At 45.7% G+C, this 16,887-nt stretch overlaps 1 protein-coding gene across 2 annotated transcripts in view; it reads left to right on the top strand.

The window, feature by feature from the left end:
- The window catches only part of MACROD1 (mono-ADP ribosylhydrolase 1), a 1,237,218-nt gene that overhangs the window by 999,798 nt on the left and 220,533 nt on the right, over positions 1-16,887 (top strand). The window lies entirely within an intron of this gene.

The following is a 16,887-nucleotide window of genomic DNA, read 5'->3' as shown; positions in this document are numbered from 1 at the left end:
GCCTCACTACCTATTACAGTTTTGAAGGCCATAAAATGCCAAGATGGCACAAAACCCCCACAAATGACCCCATTTTAGAAAGTAGACACCCCAAGCTATTTGCTGAGAGGCATGTTGAGTCCATGGAATATTTTATATTTTGCCACAAGTTGCGGGAAAATTACAAACTTTTTTTTTTTTTTTTTTTTTTTTCACAAAGTTGTCACTAAATGATATATTGCTCATGCATGCCATGGGCATATGTGAAATGACACCCCAAAATAAATTCTGCTGCTTCTCCTGAGTACGGGGATACCACATATGTGGGACTTTTTGGGAGCCTAGCCGCGTACGGGGCCCCGAAAACCAAGCACCGCCTTCAGGCTTTCTAAGGGCGTAATTTTTTGAGTTCACTTCTCACTACCTATTACAGTTTTGAAGGCCATAAAATGCCAAGATGGCACAAAACCCCCACAAATGACCCCATTTTAGAAAGTAGACACCCCAAGCTATTTGCTGAGAGGCATGTTGAGTCCATGGAATATTTTATATTTTGCCACAAGTTGCGGGAAAATTACAAACTTTTTTTTTTTTTCACAAAGTTGTCACTAAATGATATATTGCTCACGCATGCCATGGGCATATGTGAAATGACACCCCAAAATAAATTCTGCTGCTTCTCCTGAGTACGGGGATACCACATATGTGGGACTTTTTGGGAGCCTAGCCGCGTACGGGGCCCCAAAAACCAAGCACCGCCTTCAGGCTTTCTAAGGGCGTTACAGTTTTGAAGGCCATAAAATGCCAAGATGGCACAAACCCCCCCCCCCCAAATGACCCCATTTTAGAAAGTAGACACCCCTAAATTTAGGGGTACACTAGTGAGACTAGGTAATAAATGGCGGGTGCCCTGAAACTATAAAAAAATAACTAACCAACCAGCGTCACCTGTAACAGTTATATGGTGATCACTGGTGAAAGGGTTAACTAGGGGGCAATCAGGGGGCTTTATGCGGTAGTATATGGGGGTCCCTGGCGCTATAAAAAGCTGCGGCGAACCTAAATACCTACCTGCCTAACTAGCGTCACCTGTGACACTAATACAGCGATCAGAAAAACGATCGCTTATTAGGCTGGGTTCACACTGGAGCGATGCGGGAACGCCACGAATGCGCGGCGGGTTCCCGCATCGCATGCCTCCCGGCGGCAGTTCACACTGCCCTATGCGAACTGCTGGGAGTGTCAGTGAAATGTTAATGACACCCCCAGATCAGTTCGCATATCGCAGTGCGATCTGCAAACTTGGATCGCATGGTGTGAACACCCATGCGATCCGATTCTGCTGCGGACCAAAAAAAGGGTCCCGTGCGAGTTTGCGGCGGGTGCGGCGGGTGCGACACGAATTCAGCCATACTATCTGTATAGCTGAACTCGAATCGCACAGAGATCGGATGTGATTTGCACTGCAGTGCGGTGCGAATCACATCCGTTCTCATAAACCGCTGCAATGTGAACCCAGCCTTAGTGACACTGGCGACGGGGGGTGATCACGGGGTTAAACCTTTATTGGGGGGGTTAGGGGGGTACCTTAGAACTAAAGGGGGCTAACCCTAACTGCCCTAACAGTTATTAGTCACAAATGACACCTGCCGGGTGATCAGGGGGTTAAACCTTTATTAGGTAATAAATGGCGGGTGCCCTGAAACTATAAAAAAATAACTAACCAACCAGCGTCACCTGTAACAGTTATATGGTGATCACTGGTGAAAGGGTTAACTAGGGCGCAATCAGGGGGCTTTATGCGGTAGTATATGGGGGTCCCTAGCGCTATAAAAAGCTGCGGCGAACCTAAATACCTACCTGCCTAACTAGCGTCACCTGTGACACTAATACGGCGATCAGAAAAATGATCGCTTATTAGGCTGGGTTCACACTGGAGCGATGCGGAAACGCCGCGAATCCGCGGCGGGTTCCCGCATCGCATGCCTCCCGGCGGCAGTTCACACTGCCCTATGCGAACTGCTGGGAGTGTCAGTGAAATGTTACTGACACCCCCAGATCAGTTCGCATATCGCAGTGCGATCTGCAAACTCGGATCGCATGGTGTGAACACCCATGCGATCCGATTCTGCTGCGGGCCAAAAAAAGGGTCCCGTGCGAATTTGCGGCGGGTGCGGCGGGTGTGGCGGGTGCGGCGGGTGCGGCGAATGGCTGAACTCGAATCGCACAGAGATCGGATGTGATTTGCACTGCAGTGCGGTGCGAATCATATTCGTTCTCATAAACCGCTGCAATGTGAACCCAGCCTTAGTGACACTGGCGACGGGGGGTGATCACGGGGTTAAACCTTTATTGGGGGGGTTAGGGGGGTACATTAGAACTAAAGGGGGCTAACCCTAACTGCCCTAACAGTTATTACAGTCACAAATGACACCAATGCAAAAAAAAAAAAAAAAAAAAAAAAATGACATTGGTGTCACTGTGACTGGGGGGCAGGGGTAATTGGGGGGGTGATCGGGGGGTAAAGGGGGGGTGTGAGTGTGCCTGGCATGTTCTACTGTGTGTGGGATGTGTTGGTGCAACTCACTGATCCGCTCTCCTCCGTGTCGGAACGAAAAATACCGACACGGAGGAGAGAATACATCACTTCCTCTCCTGTGTTTACATTACAGGAGAGGAAGTGATGTCACCGGGGATTTCCATTCGTCGGGAGCGATCGCGAGGGGGTGGCCATGAATGAATGGCCGTCCCCTCGTTCGGGATCGCTCCCGAACGAAAACCGACCGCCGCAGGCACCGGGCGGGGGCCCGATCGGGCCCCCGACCCGCGGGAGGCAAAGGACGTACATGTATGTGCTTATGCCTGCCCGTGCCATTCTGCCGACGTACATCGGCGTGCGGCGGTTGGCAAGTGGTTAAGCTGGCCAACTGCGTGAAAGTAATCCCTTTCTGGCCAGTCCCTACTCTACTTTGCAAAATATTTAATTGCTTTCAGCATACATCAGTGGATATATTGCCAATATGGGGCAAATAGACACAAGATGTAGGCAAGCTACAGGTTCAGGTCTGGTCACACTAAAAGTTCTGAATGAACCCTCTGCGCAGGGATTTTTAGTTCACATGTATTGCAGTCCATATTTAAGATGGCCAAATATGTCAAAGTAATCCCACTCTGGGCAGTCCCAACTCTGCTCTGCAAAATGCAGAATGTTTTCAAAAAAATATTGAAAAAAACTCCTGATTCTGAAAGAATTCTCAGCACACTGTTATACACCCTTTCTAGCAAGCATAAGAACAGAAATTTGTATTTCACATAGATTGCAATACATGTTTAAGCTGGCCAACTGCGTCAAAGTAATCCCTTTCTGGCCAGTAGACATGTGCAGACTGAAATATTTTGTTTCAGAATTTGCATTCGTCTGAAAATCCAAATTAATTAAGGTAAAATCTGTCATTGAAGGCTTATGATGTCTGTTGAATGTTCAAAGAAGATTCGATGGAGCAGTTAAACTGTATGACTTCGTATAGTTTAGCTGCTCCGTTGAATCTTCTTAGTACTTTCGACAGACACCATAAGCCAAAGATTCAACGTTTGTATGTTTTTCGCTGCTTTGACGAATCTTTGTCGTTCATTTTGAATGTATATAGTTCAAACAGAAGATGGGGTATATAGAATCTATATAGAATCTCAATCTATAATATAGAATCTATAATAATAAATCCCCCCCCCCCCCACAACACGGACAGCCTCTGAGGCTATCAAAACATTAGCAACACTAGTATCACTGTCAAGTTCACAACACAATAGCAGCAGATTATTCTGAAAAAGTTGAACTGTAGCTTGCTTCACAATTGTTATGCTGCTGTGCTTATGCGTAATTGCTAAATAATTCAGGTTCTCTGACAAACGGACCAGCTAAGATTGACTGTCTTCTGAAATGATTCATTGTGTATGTCTCTCTCTGCTAGCAATCGTAAGTGAAAGTAAGTTGGCTGTACGTGTGTATTTAGTTCTAGCTATTTTACTGCTCCTCCTCTTTGGTTACAATCAGCCAATAACATTCATCATCATCATTATTTTTATTTTTCTTCCCCCACCCAATTCCAGCATTGATCTTTTCTCTCTATGTCGAATCTTTTCTCTCTATGTAGAATAATCCTGGACTAATAGCGTTAAGGTTAGGCACATTCGACCACAGGTTCGATAGACAGAGATTGTTATTGTCAGCATCATGTCGAATCTCCTATCTATATCCAACTGTTGTCACGAAAATAAAGCATTTGTTTATATCGGATCTTTCGTTTTTTGGATTCTACACTTTCGTTATCGTTTGTTAAAACGATAACAAAAATACCTGAAATTCAGACGAAAATGCATTCGGACGAAAATGCATTCGGACGAAAACAAATGCACATGTCTACTGGCCAGTCCCTACTCTACTTTGCAAAATATGTAATTGCTTTCAGCATGCATCAATGGATATATTGCCAATATGGGGCAAATAGACACAAGATGTAGGCAAGCTACAGGTTCAGGTCTGGTCACACTAAAAGTTCTGAATGAACCCTCTGCACCAGGATTTTTAGTTCACATGTATTGCAGTCTATTTTTAAGCTGGCCAACTATGCCCAAGTAATCCCACTCTGGGTAGTCCCAACTCTGCTCTGCAAAATGCAGAATATTTTCAGCTCAGTGTGAAAACTGATATGATGGAACCATCTTCTTGAATCATTCTACCGAAGAACAGGAGTCCAGCTCTTCCGGTTGTTGGAAGGTTATTTCTTTCCTGCAAATATCAGCATTTTTATATTAAAATTCTTCAAACCAAACAAATGTACATTTTTGTTGGCCTGAAATATCTACTTACATTTCTTGCAGAAATGGCTTTCTTCCACTACACCGCTTGGCCCAGCTTTAATCCATTGGTGCAGGATAGATATTGGCCAGCTGCGGAACAGTAATTTACTGGTAAAGGCTAGCAGGGAGCTGTTATTGAAGCAATGATCGGATTGTCCCTGGCTATCACTGAGCTGCTGGTCCAATTCTGTTGTAGAAGTGAAGTGATGGCACAGCTCAGTGTGAAAACTGATATGATGGAACCATCTTCTTGAATCATTCTACCGAAGAACAGGAGTCGTGGCTCTTCTGGATCATCCGGTTGTTGGAAGGTTTTTTTTTCTTGCAGGAGAGAAGAACATCTAAAAATTACTATCTATTTTCTGTTATTTGTACGCCACTGAGGGGTCACCCACCACGTCTGTGGGTGTCATACGGTTTGAGTTGTTCGTTTTTAATTGTCTTGAGCAGTGGCAAGTCTCCTCAGCCATTTAGTCACATCAGGGCTCGTTCATGTTTCGATGGGTAGGTTTCATTCATTACCTGACACGTTTTTCAGGTTCGTGGGTTGGGTCTCGTAGTTTCATCTATTTTACGTTTCATGCACGTTCGATAAGTCTGTCATGGTTTTCAGTTCAGTTCGTATTTTTGTTGTAGGGCAGGCATCAGGGGCCAGTCGCAAGCCTTGTCCTGTCCGGGTTGAAGGTGCTCGAAGGTAAGTCAGGTTTGGGGGGGTTGTTCTCTTGGTTTCTCATTTCCTCGTTTTGTGGGTTATTCGCTGCTACGCCATGTGTCTCATGGTTAGGTATAGCGGGTGCAGAGGTTCGTTTTTAAATGGGCGTAGGGCAGGTGGCAAGTCTCTTCACCCGGTTGTTGGTTTTTAGTTGCAGGGAACCTATCACGCTTTCAGGTTCAGGAGGCCTGAGTTTTCGTTTTTAATTAGCCTACGTTTGTAGGTTTTTCTTGGCCTCCGGTAAGTTAGGAGGGTTCTGGTCTTGGAAGGCCGCGTTTGGGGGGGGGGGGTTTCTTGGCCTGAGTTGGTGGTCGGTGGAGGGTTCGTTAGGTTGTTGTTGTTTTCATGCTTGTTTATTTAGGATATGTTTTTGTTCATTTAGGATATGTTGCAGGCTGCAGATATCGGAGATTTTGCTTCCATTTCCTCTTCCCCTGCCAGGGGTTCGGATCAGGGCAGCTCGCCTTCAATGAGGACCTGGACTGTCCCGAGGTTGATGGCAGAATTGCGTCTTAGGGGGATCTCTTTCTCGGCTTCAGCCCGCAAGGCGGAACTTTTTAGACTTTTGTTCCCCACCTCTTCAGTTTCTGGCGTGGAGCAGGCCACCCTGTATACAATGTCCTCTTCCCTTTCCCAGATCCAGGTTACCCTTAGCTCGTTTGCAGGTTCTTTTCAGGAATTACAGGCCAGGGTGGAGGTGCTGGAGTCCAGTCCTAATCCGACCCCTGTGGATCTGGCGGCTTCAGGGATTACGGCAGGAGCTGAGGTTCCCGTGGTGGTGGGGACGGCTCAGGTGGTGGCAGGTACTAGTTCTGATGTTCCTTCGGTCACCCCAGCCCACTTTATCCCGGGGAATCTCAGGAGGGATATTTTGGAGGGCAAGGATGTTAATCTGGCTTCCTTGTTGATGTTGCTGACAATAAGTCTTATGCTTGCGGCGATGTGTCAGTTATCATCAAGTCCAGGGATCATAGGTTGAACCACAAGCTCTCGATCCCTGAGTTTGTGCTGGCATTCAGTATGTTCAGGGATATTGTTTGCTCGATGAGTCCCCACAGGAGGGAGGAGTTGGATCATTACTTGTATGCGGTGGTAGAGTTGGGTCACAAATTTGGGGGAACGCCTTTTTATGACTACCATCGTTCGTTTTCTGCTAAAGCTGCTGCCATGTTTTCTCAGCATCGGGTGGTCACTAACTGGAGTAGTGTGGACACTGAACTCTTTTTCCGTCATTTTGCCGGTTTGAGGTCTCCTGTATGCGCCACTTGCCAGTCATCATCTTACACGGCTTTCTGGTGCCCCAACGCTGAGTTCCCTGTTCTCCCGGGCACTTCTAGGGGTTTCCCCAGTGCTTTGCCAGCTCCGACTCAGTCTGCCACTGTTGACAAGCTGGGGCGGCCTGTTCAGTATCTGGGGAAGTCGCAGATTTGTAATCATTTTAATTATGGAGTTTGTGATTACAGTCAATGTCGATTGTTGCATATTTGCTCTAGTATTTTCAGGGCCCATCCTAAATCTGCCTGCTCTCTCAGGCAGGGCAAGCGCAGCTGACTGAGCCAGGTCAATGTGGATCTGTTGGAGTTTTGGTTGATCACTCACCCTTCTCCTACATCCAGGGTTTTTCTGGTGGATGGGTTTACGGAAGGGTTCCATACGGGTTTTGTTGCTCTGCCTTCAAGCACGTTTGGGAGTCCCAATCTCAGGTCCTCTATGGTGGATTTGGGGGCGGTAGACACCTTGCTGCAGTCCGAGCTGGATAAGGGGTGCATCATTGGTCCCTTTCGGGTGTCTCCTTTTCAGCATTGGAGGGTTAATCCTTTGGGGTTGGTGAAGGGGAAGTCTTCCAATAAATTACGTTTGATTTACGATTTGTCTGCCCCTCATTGCTCTGCGGTGCCTAGTTTAAACTCCTTAATCCCATCGGAGGAATTTTCTTTGAAATATGCTTCTGTGGATCAGGCCATCCAGCAGATCATCGAGGTAGGGAGGGGAGCCTGGCTATCCAAAGCAGACATTGCGGACGCGTTCAAACTCCTTCCGATCATGCCATCGCTCTGGCAGTGGCATGGGGTGAAGTGGAGGGGGCTGTACTATTTCGCTACCAAGCTCGCCTTTGGTTCGAAAAGCAGTCCTTGGTTGTTTGATGCATTCGCACAGGCCCTGGCTTGGATTCTCGTTCATGTGGAGGGTCGTCACGAGGTCATCCATTACCTGGATGATTTCCTCCTTATTGAGAGTCCTTCGCCAGCTCCTGTAGATCTGCGCAAGTTGTGCTCTTTTTTCATGGCGCTCAATGTCCCGCTGGCTGTCAAGAAGTTGGAAGGCCCGGCTACGGCATTGACCTTTTTAGGGATAATATTGGACTCCAAGGACTCCAAGGCCTTGCAGGCCAGTCTCCCGGCTGACAAGCTGGTCAGGATTAGGGAATGTATTCATACCTTCTCGTTCTCACAGTCTTGTTCCAGGGTGGAGTTGTTATCGTTATTGGGTATGTTGAACTTTGCAATGAGGATTATTCCCCAGGGAAGAACTTTTATTTCAAGGTTGTTGGCATTATTACTATCAGCCTCGGATTCGGACTCCCGCATCAAGCTGGATACTGCCGCACTTGCGGATCTGCGCATGTGGGATCATTTCCTCCGGCATTGGAACGGGATTGCCATGTTCATTCCGGCGGCATCCTTTTCCTCTCCTCGGGTGGGGTCGGATGCGGCTGCCACGGTAGGTTATGCTGCCATTTTTGGCACCAATTGGTTGGCCGGACCATGGCCGGAGGAGATTTTGGCCATCCCAGGGTTTACAGATTCTTCTGCCTTGTTTGAGATCTTCCCCATAGTGGCAGTGGCCCAGGTGTGGGTCTTGGACGGGACAGACGGTGGTGTTCTCCGCGGACAATTTGGCGGCCGTGGAGATTATCAACAAAGGCAGGTCTAGGTCTTTGGTCATCATGTCTTTTGTGCGAAGGTTAATTTGGTTGTCCTTACAGTTCCATTTCCATATACATTGCAAATTCATCAGTGGGGTGGAGAACGTTGCGGCAGATGCTTTGTCACTGCTCAACTTCCCACTATTCTTCCAACAGGTCCCAGATGCAGACGTTCTCGCCACACCTTCCCTGCAGCCGTCACTGTTGAGGTTGGACTGAAATCCCATTTACTGGCCGCTGCAGCACTGATCAATGTGTTGTTATCGGCAAACACCAGGAAGGCGTATGCCTCGGCCTGGAATACTTTCCAGATTTTCTGGTGTCGATTCCCGTTTTTCGATGGGTATGATGTACGTTTCCTGCTGGCTTTTGTGGCTTACTGCCACTCCCAGTTGAGGTTGTCTCATGGCACTATCAAGTCTTATTTGGCAGGGGTTCAGCACCACCTGTCCCTGCAGGATCCAAATAGGACATCCATATTTTCGGCGCATGCTGTTAAAACCATTCTGAGGGGCGTCCTGAGGAGCAGCCCCCCTACTTCGGTCAGGAGATTACCGGTCACAGGGCCCATTTTCCGGGGCATGTCAGAGCTGCTGGACAGGCTGCCTTTTGGGAGGTTCCTCAGTTTGGTCCTTAAAGCTGCCATCAATTAGGCTTTTTTTGGGTTCCTTAGGTCGGGGGAGTTAACCCGTACTGGCCCGGGTTCACGGGTACTCACTGTATGTCTTTTGGTTAGGCATCCGACCATTACATTTTGCATTTGTCTGCGTGTAAAACTCAGCAGTTTGGGGCTGGTACGTCTTGGATCAACTCGGGGCGTTGGTTGCGGGCAAGCCGAGGGACAGCCCATTGCTACCCTTTCCTCATGCTCCCCTCACTATGGCACAGTTCACCGGGCATTGCCGGATGTTATGGTCTAATTTAGGTTTGAACCCGGCAGAGCTTTCAGGCCATTCTTTTAGGATAGGGGCGGCTTCCGCGGCTTCTCGTCTGGGGATTCCGGCCCATGTAATTAAGAAGTTGGGGAGGTGGAACTCTGCATGTTTTACTAGATATATCCCAGATCCGCAGGTTGAGATGGCTCAGGCTTTCAGACATTTAACTGACTGATGTTATGGTTTTGGTTAATAAACTTGTTTGTTAAACTACCCTATTGTCTTCTTTTTTTGCCCCCTTTAGGTATACTAACCACGTGACCTTTTGGCACACCCCAGGTCTTTTCCTTTTGTGCTCTTTCATATCATTCTCTCGTAATTTCGTTAAGACTCCGAGTACAAATAAGAAGGCCGGCCGCAGGCGGGCCTGAGTTTGTAGGAGGAGTCGGGGGGTATTTAAACCCGCCCTCCTCCTCCTTGCTCCTGTCGGCGTGTTCAGTGTTTCCCACCCTCCCGTCCCCCTTTTATTCTTATTTTCCTTTCTATTTCATATTTGGGTATGCCCCCTTTAGGTATACTGACCACGTGACCTTTTGGCACACCCCAGGTCTTTTCCTATTGTGCTCTTTCATATCATTCTCTCGTAATTTCGTTAAGACTCCGAGTACAAATAAGAAGGCCGGCCGCAGGCGGGCCTGGGTTTGTAGGAGGAGTCGGGGGGTATTTAAACCTGCCCTCCTCCTCCTTGCTCCTGTCGGCGTGTTCAGTGTTTCCCACCCTCCCGTCCCCCTTTTATTCTTATTTTCCTTTCTATTTCATATTTGGGTATGCCCCCTTTAGGTATACTGACTACGTGACCTTTTGGCACACCCCAGGTCTTTTCCTATTGTGCTCTTTCATATCATTCTCTCGTAATTTCGTTAAGACTCCAAGTACAAACTTTGCCGTCGAGATCTGCATGTAATTTTTGTGCAAATTTGGCCTCAGTACCAGATCGTGCCTTTCCAAGAAGCAAGAACACCAGGATATAGTAGCCTTAAATCCTTTGCTGTGATCTGGGTTAGATTTGGCCCACTGAAGTGCAAAAATCCGTGTGTTGTTTCGTGTCACTACAAAACCATTGTGACAATGCTCATGCACCATGTCTGCTACATGCTTCTCGAATTCTGGCCAATGTGGGGTGCCTCTTCTTAATGCACACTTAGCCCTTGGCATACTCTTTAATGCATCTTCCTTTGCTTTCCAGTCTCGGACCATCTTTTCCGTTACTCCATATTGTCTTTCAGCAGCGCAGTTATGTTCCTTGGCAAAGTTTACAACTTTGAGCTTGAAACTGGCTTCATGTTTCCTTCTCTTTGCTGGATCCATGCTGGGGCCCTGTCTATCAGTCATTTCACTCTACAGGAAATCTGAAATCTGTCAGGTATTGTAATCTGTCAGGTATTACGGTATCACTTTTATGAAATCAAAAAGGAAACTGGTGAACTACAAGTCCCAGAGATCCCACAATTGGTAGGTAGCAACAATGACTTTCCACCAAAGCACCATAAATCATACCAGTACGGTATTTTATATGAAGGGGAGACCTGTAGCTGCATGTGCAGTACAGGATGTTGGCTACCGGTATACACAGTATATGATGCTTTGTTACTGTATGTACAGTAGTGCCAGGTACTCACAGTATATGATGCTTTGTAATACACTGTACAGTAGCGGCAGGTAGACACAGTATATTATTTGTAATTCCGGTACAGTAGTGCCAGGCATACACAGTATACAGTAATATGGTGCTTTGTTAGTAGGTACAGTATATATGATGCTTTGTTACTGCTTGTCAAGTTGTCACTGAGGAATACCATCTATTACTTCCTCCCTAGTAAAACTTTTGATGTACGGTAGGGCTTTTAAATCAATAACAAAAGAAGTACAGTATACCGGTATTTTGTTTGGTTCCAGTACACAGAATACAGTGTGCATACAGTGTGCACCACTGAGCCAATCATGGCAGGCAATGCATTTTACTAATCAGTTAATGGATGCAAAGCCTGCTCAGATTGGCAGAGTCTGTGACATCATCAGCCCGCGCTGCTCCAACTCATGTATATCCTGCTCGGATTGGCAGAGGTTGTACTCCAATCCGAGCAGGCTTAACAGGCTCTGCATTCAGCAACAGAGTGCCACGCCTGCCAGGATTGGCTGAGCGGCGCACACTGTATGCATACAGCATTACTGAGCACCCGGCGGGTTTCACATCCACCTGGCGGCATCTTCACCCAATACCGAGCACCTGGCGGACTTCACATCCATCTGGTGGTCTCTTCACCCAGTACCGAGCACCCGACGGGCTTTATATCCATCTGGCAGCCTCTTCACCAGGTACTGAGCACCCGGTGGGCTTTATATCCATCTGGTGACCTCTTCACCAGGTACTGAGCACCCGGCGGGCTTCACATCCATCTAGCTGCCCCCGGTTTTTGGCTGTGTAATATAATATGTAAAAGTCGTCTTATACACCGGCAAATATGGTAGGTCCCAATTAACGTAACACAAAGGGATCAAATCCCCCACCACCCTTGCCCTTTACCCCATTAAATAAGACACTTAGGTTGATTAGGTTGAAAAGGGCAAGACCACAGCTTTATTAAATTCCAACACATACCATGTAAACACATTTAACCAGTGCCAGTCACAGTTGTGTGAGCACTTAACCCAAAGAGGGAAGTGGGGCCTGTTCTTACCATAAGTGCTGGAGAGACAGCCTAACTTCCAATTTTCCATGAAGGGCATAGCCCATTACATCAACTTTAACTGCTGGTAAGGTCAAGAAAACCGCCAACCGCTCGTCAGTTAATAACCGACGAGTGCCCCACCGCAGCCAGCGCCTGTCCTACACCTCATTGCAGGCCAAGGTTGAATATGTCTAATCCAATGTCATTAAGGTGAATGCCATCCGATCTCAACAGATCATCATTAGTACCCTCCAGATCCTTGTGACAGATGACGAACCCACCTATTTGCCAAACAAACTTGGCGACCTGATTTTTCACTTTTCGGCGAAAGCATTCTAGCCAGGGGGCCAGGTATTTCCCTGGCCCACAGCAGGCGAGGCATGATTTCAAAGCGAATGAGCACCAAATTGGTATAAACTGCATAGCATTGAGCAATGTCCCACTTGATGGCAGAGATCAAGTCCACAGAATGCGTATAACCCACATCATTCCCCTCAGCGTGAAGAATCAAGATGATGTGGCCAGCTCTTCCAACGACTCTTCCGAAAGACCCAGAATTCCCTGGGGCACACGTTCCCTGAGCTCAGGCCCTTCCCATCTCACATGTCCCATCCAATCGTTCCCCTTGTCATGCACCTAACCATGCCCCCATCTGTCAAGGCTCTCTTTTTCTTGGGAGGGGACTCAAGAGGCCTTCACTCTTGGTGATAACGGTAAACATGACAGAGGGTGAATCTCCCTAATGGGGACACAAACAGTAAAATTATGACGGGTTCTAATCTCTCTCCACTCTAAGTAAGGTTTTTGCCTTTGGTTATTCTTTAAAACTGAATGATTCCATTGGATTAGCTGGACTATGAATGCAAATGACAAACGTGACTTTCAACAACATTAAAGCGATTGTAAACCTTCAGTTTTTTTTTAAAATAAAAAACATATCATACTTACCTCCACTGTGCAGTTCGTTTTGCACAGTGTGGCCCCCGATCCTTCTCTTCTGGAGTCCCCCGGCGGCACTTGCGGCTCCTCCTCGCATCGGTAAACCCACTGGGAGAAGCGATCTCTGACTCCCGGGGGGTTTCCTTGAGGGCACGCTCCCGAGTCACAGTCACAGACACAGAATGCCGGACTTGGCCCGGCACCCGCGTCATTGGATTTGATAGACAGCAGCTGGAGCCAATATTTTGCTGCTATCCATCTATCCAATCAAGAGCCAAGAACCCTGAAAAGGGCTCAGGTGAGTAAAACAGTGAGGGGTGGGAGCTGGGGGGCCAGTCAGTGTAAGAAGCTTTTTCACCTTAATGCATTAAGTTGAAAGAAAATGTGGGTTTACAACTCCTTTAATGATGTCTCGATCCAATGACCTACTTTATGGCTCTATGTATCTATTAAAGCGTATCTAAATGCAGCACCCAGTATGCTGTGCTGTATGTTACCCATTCCTTACCTCTGCACACTATGTGTTATGTTGTTCAATATATACTCCTGATTCTGAATGAATTTTCAGCACACTGTTATACACCCTTCCTAGCAAGCAGGAATTTGTATTTCACATACATTGCAATACATGTTTAAGCTGGCCAACTGCGTCAAAGTAATCCCTTTCTGGCCAGTCCCTACTCTACTTTGCAAGATATTTAATTGCTTTCAGCATACATCAGTGGATATATTGCCAATATGGGGCAAACAGACACAAGATGTAGGCAAGCTACAGGTTCAGGTCTGGTCACACTAAAAGTTCTGAATGAACCCTCTGCGCAGGGATTTTTAGTTCACATGTATTGCAGTCCATATTTAAGATGGCCAAATATGTCAAAGTAATCCCACTCTGGGCAGTCCCAACTCTGCTCTGCAAAATGCAGAATGTTTTCAAAAAAATATTGAAAAAAACTCCTGATTCTGAATGAATTCTCAGCACACTGTTATACACCCTTTCTAGCAAGCATAAGAACAGAAATGTGTATTTCACATAGATTGCAATACATGTTTAAGCTGGCCAACTGCGTCAAAGTAATCCCTTTCTGGCCAGTAGACATGTGCAGACTGAAATATTTTGTTTCGAAATTTGCATTAGTCTGAAAATCCAAATGAATTAAGGTAAAATCTGTCATTGAAGGCTTATGATGTCTGTCGAATGTTCAAAGAAGATTTGACGGAGCAGTTAAACTGTATGACTTCGTATAGTTTAGCTGCTCCGTCGAATCTTCTTAGTACTTTCGACAGACACCATAAGCCAAAGATTCAATGTTTGTATGTTTTTCGCTGCTTTGACGAATCTTTGTCGTTCATGTTGAATGTATATAGTTCAAACAGAAGATAGGGTATATAGAATCTATATAGAATCTCAATCTATAATATAGAATCTATAATAATAACCCCCCCCCCCCCCACAACATGGACAGTCTCTGAGGCTATCACAACATTAGCAACACTAGTATCACTATCAAGTTCACAACACAATAGCAGCAGATTATTATGAAAAAGTTAAAATGCAGAATATTTTCAGCTCAGTGTGAAAACTGATATGATGGAACCATCTTCTTGAATCATTCTACTGAAGAACAGGAGTCGTGGCTCTTCCGGTTGTTGGAAGGTTATTTCTTTCCTGCAGGAGAGAAGAGCATATAAACATTACTATTTATTTTCTGTTATTTGTACATAACAAATATCAGCATTTTTATATTAAAATTCTTCAAACCAAACAAATGTACATTTTTGTTGGGCTGAAATATCTACTTACATTTCTTGCAGAAATGGCTTTCTTCCACTACGCCGCTTGGCCCAGCATTAATCTATTGGCGCAGGATATATATTGGCCAGCTGCGGAACAGTAATGTACTGGTAAACCCCCTAAAGGCTAGCAGGGAGCTGTTATTGCAGCAGTGATCGGATTGTCCCTGGCTATCACTGAGCTGCTGGTCCAATTCTGTTGTAGAAGTGAAGTGATGGCACAGCTCAGTGTGAAAACTGATATGATGGAACCATCTTCTTGAATCATTCTACCGAAGAACAGGAGTCGTGGCTCTTCTGGATCATCCGGTTGTTGGAAGGTTGTTTTTTTCCTGCAGGAGAGACGAACATATAAAAATTACTATCTATTTTCTGTTATTTGTACATAACAAATATCAGCATTTTTATATTAAAATTCTTCAAACCAAACAAATGTACATTTTTGTTGGCCTGAAATATCTACTTACATTTCTTGCAGAAATGGCTTTCTTCCACTACGCCGCATGGCCCAGCATTAATCCATTGCTGCAGGATAGATATTGGCCAGCTGCGGAACAGTAATGTACTGGTAAACACCCTAAAGGCTAACAGGGAGCTGTTATTGCAGCAATGATCGGATTGTCCCTGGCTATCACTGAGCTGCTGGTCCAATTCTGTTGAAGTGAAGTGATGGCACAGCTCAGTGTGAAAACTGATATGATGGAACCATCTTCTTTAACCATTCTACCGAAGAACAGGAGTCGTGGCTCTTCTGGATCATCCGGTTGTTGGAAGGTTGTTTTTTTTCCTGCAGGAGAGACGAACATATAAAAATTACTATCTATTTTCTGTTATTTGTACATAACAAATATCAGCATTTTTATATTAAAATTCTTCAAACCAAACAAATGTACATTTTTGTTGGCCTGAAATATCTACTTACATTTCTTGCAGAAATGGCTTTCTTCCACTACGCCGCTTGGCCCAGCATTAATCCATTGGTGCAGGATAGATATTGGCCAGCTGCGGAACAGTAATGTACTGGTAAACCCCCTAAAGGCTAGCAGGGAGCTGTTATTGCAGCAATGATCGGATTGTCCCTGGCTATCACTGTGCTGCTGGTCCAATTCTGTTGAAGTGAAGTGATGGCACAGCTCAGTGTGAAAACTGATATGATGGAACCATTGTCTTGAATCATTCTACCGAAGAACAGGAGTTGTGGCTCTTCTGGATCATCCGGTTGTTGGAAGGTTGTTTTTTTCCTGCAGGAGAGAAGAACATATAAAATTACTATCTATTTTCTGTTATTTGTACATAACAAATAGAATTTTTATATAAAAATTCTTCAAACCCAAAAAATTACCATTTTTGTTGGGCTGAAATATCTACTTACATTTCTTGCAGAAATGGCTTTCTTCCACTACGCCGCTTGGCCCAGCATTAATCCATTGGTGCAGGATAGATATTTGCTAGCTGCGGAACAGTAATGTACTGGTAAACCCCCTAAAGGCTAACAGGGAGCTGTTATTGCAGCAATGATCGGATTGTCCCTGGCTATCACTGAGCTGCTGGTCCAATTCTGTTGTAGAAGTGAAGTGATGGCACAGCTCAGTGTGAAAACTGATTTGACGGAACCATCTTCTTGAATCATTCTACCGAAGAACAGGAGTCGTGACTCTTCTGGATCATCTGGTTGTTGGAAGGTTGTTTTTTTCCTGCAGGAGAGACGAACATATAAAAATTACTATCTATTTTCTGTTATTTGTACATAACAAATATCAGCATTTTTATATTAAAATTCTTCAAACCAAAAAAATTTACATTTTTGTTGGGCTGAAATATCTACTTACATTTCTTGCAGAAATGGCTTTCTTCCACTACGCCACATGGCCCAGCATTAATCCATTGTTGCAGGATAGATATTGGCCAGCTGCGGAACAGTAATGTACTGGTAAACCCCCTAAAGGCTAACAGGGAGCTGTTATTGCAGCAATGATCGGATTGTCCCTGGCTATCACTGAGCTGCTGGTCCAATTCTGTTGAAGTGAAGTGATGGCACAGCTCAGTGTGAAAACTCATATGATGGAACCTTTGTCTTGA

The sequence above is a fragment of the Lithobates pipiens genome, unplaced genomic scaffold, assembly GCF_037356315.1.
Source record: "Lithobates pipiens isolate NorthernLeopardFrog02 unplaced genomic scaffold, aLitPip1_a1.2 Scaffold_10, whole genome shotgun sequence".
Lineage (NCBI taxonomy): Eukaryota > Metazoa > Chordata > Amphibia > Anura > Ranidae > Lithobates > Lithobates pipiens.
Note: the sequence above shows the minus strand (reverse complement) of the source record. Positions and strands in the feature narration are given on the sequence as shown.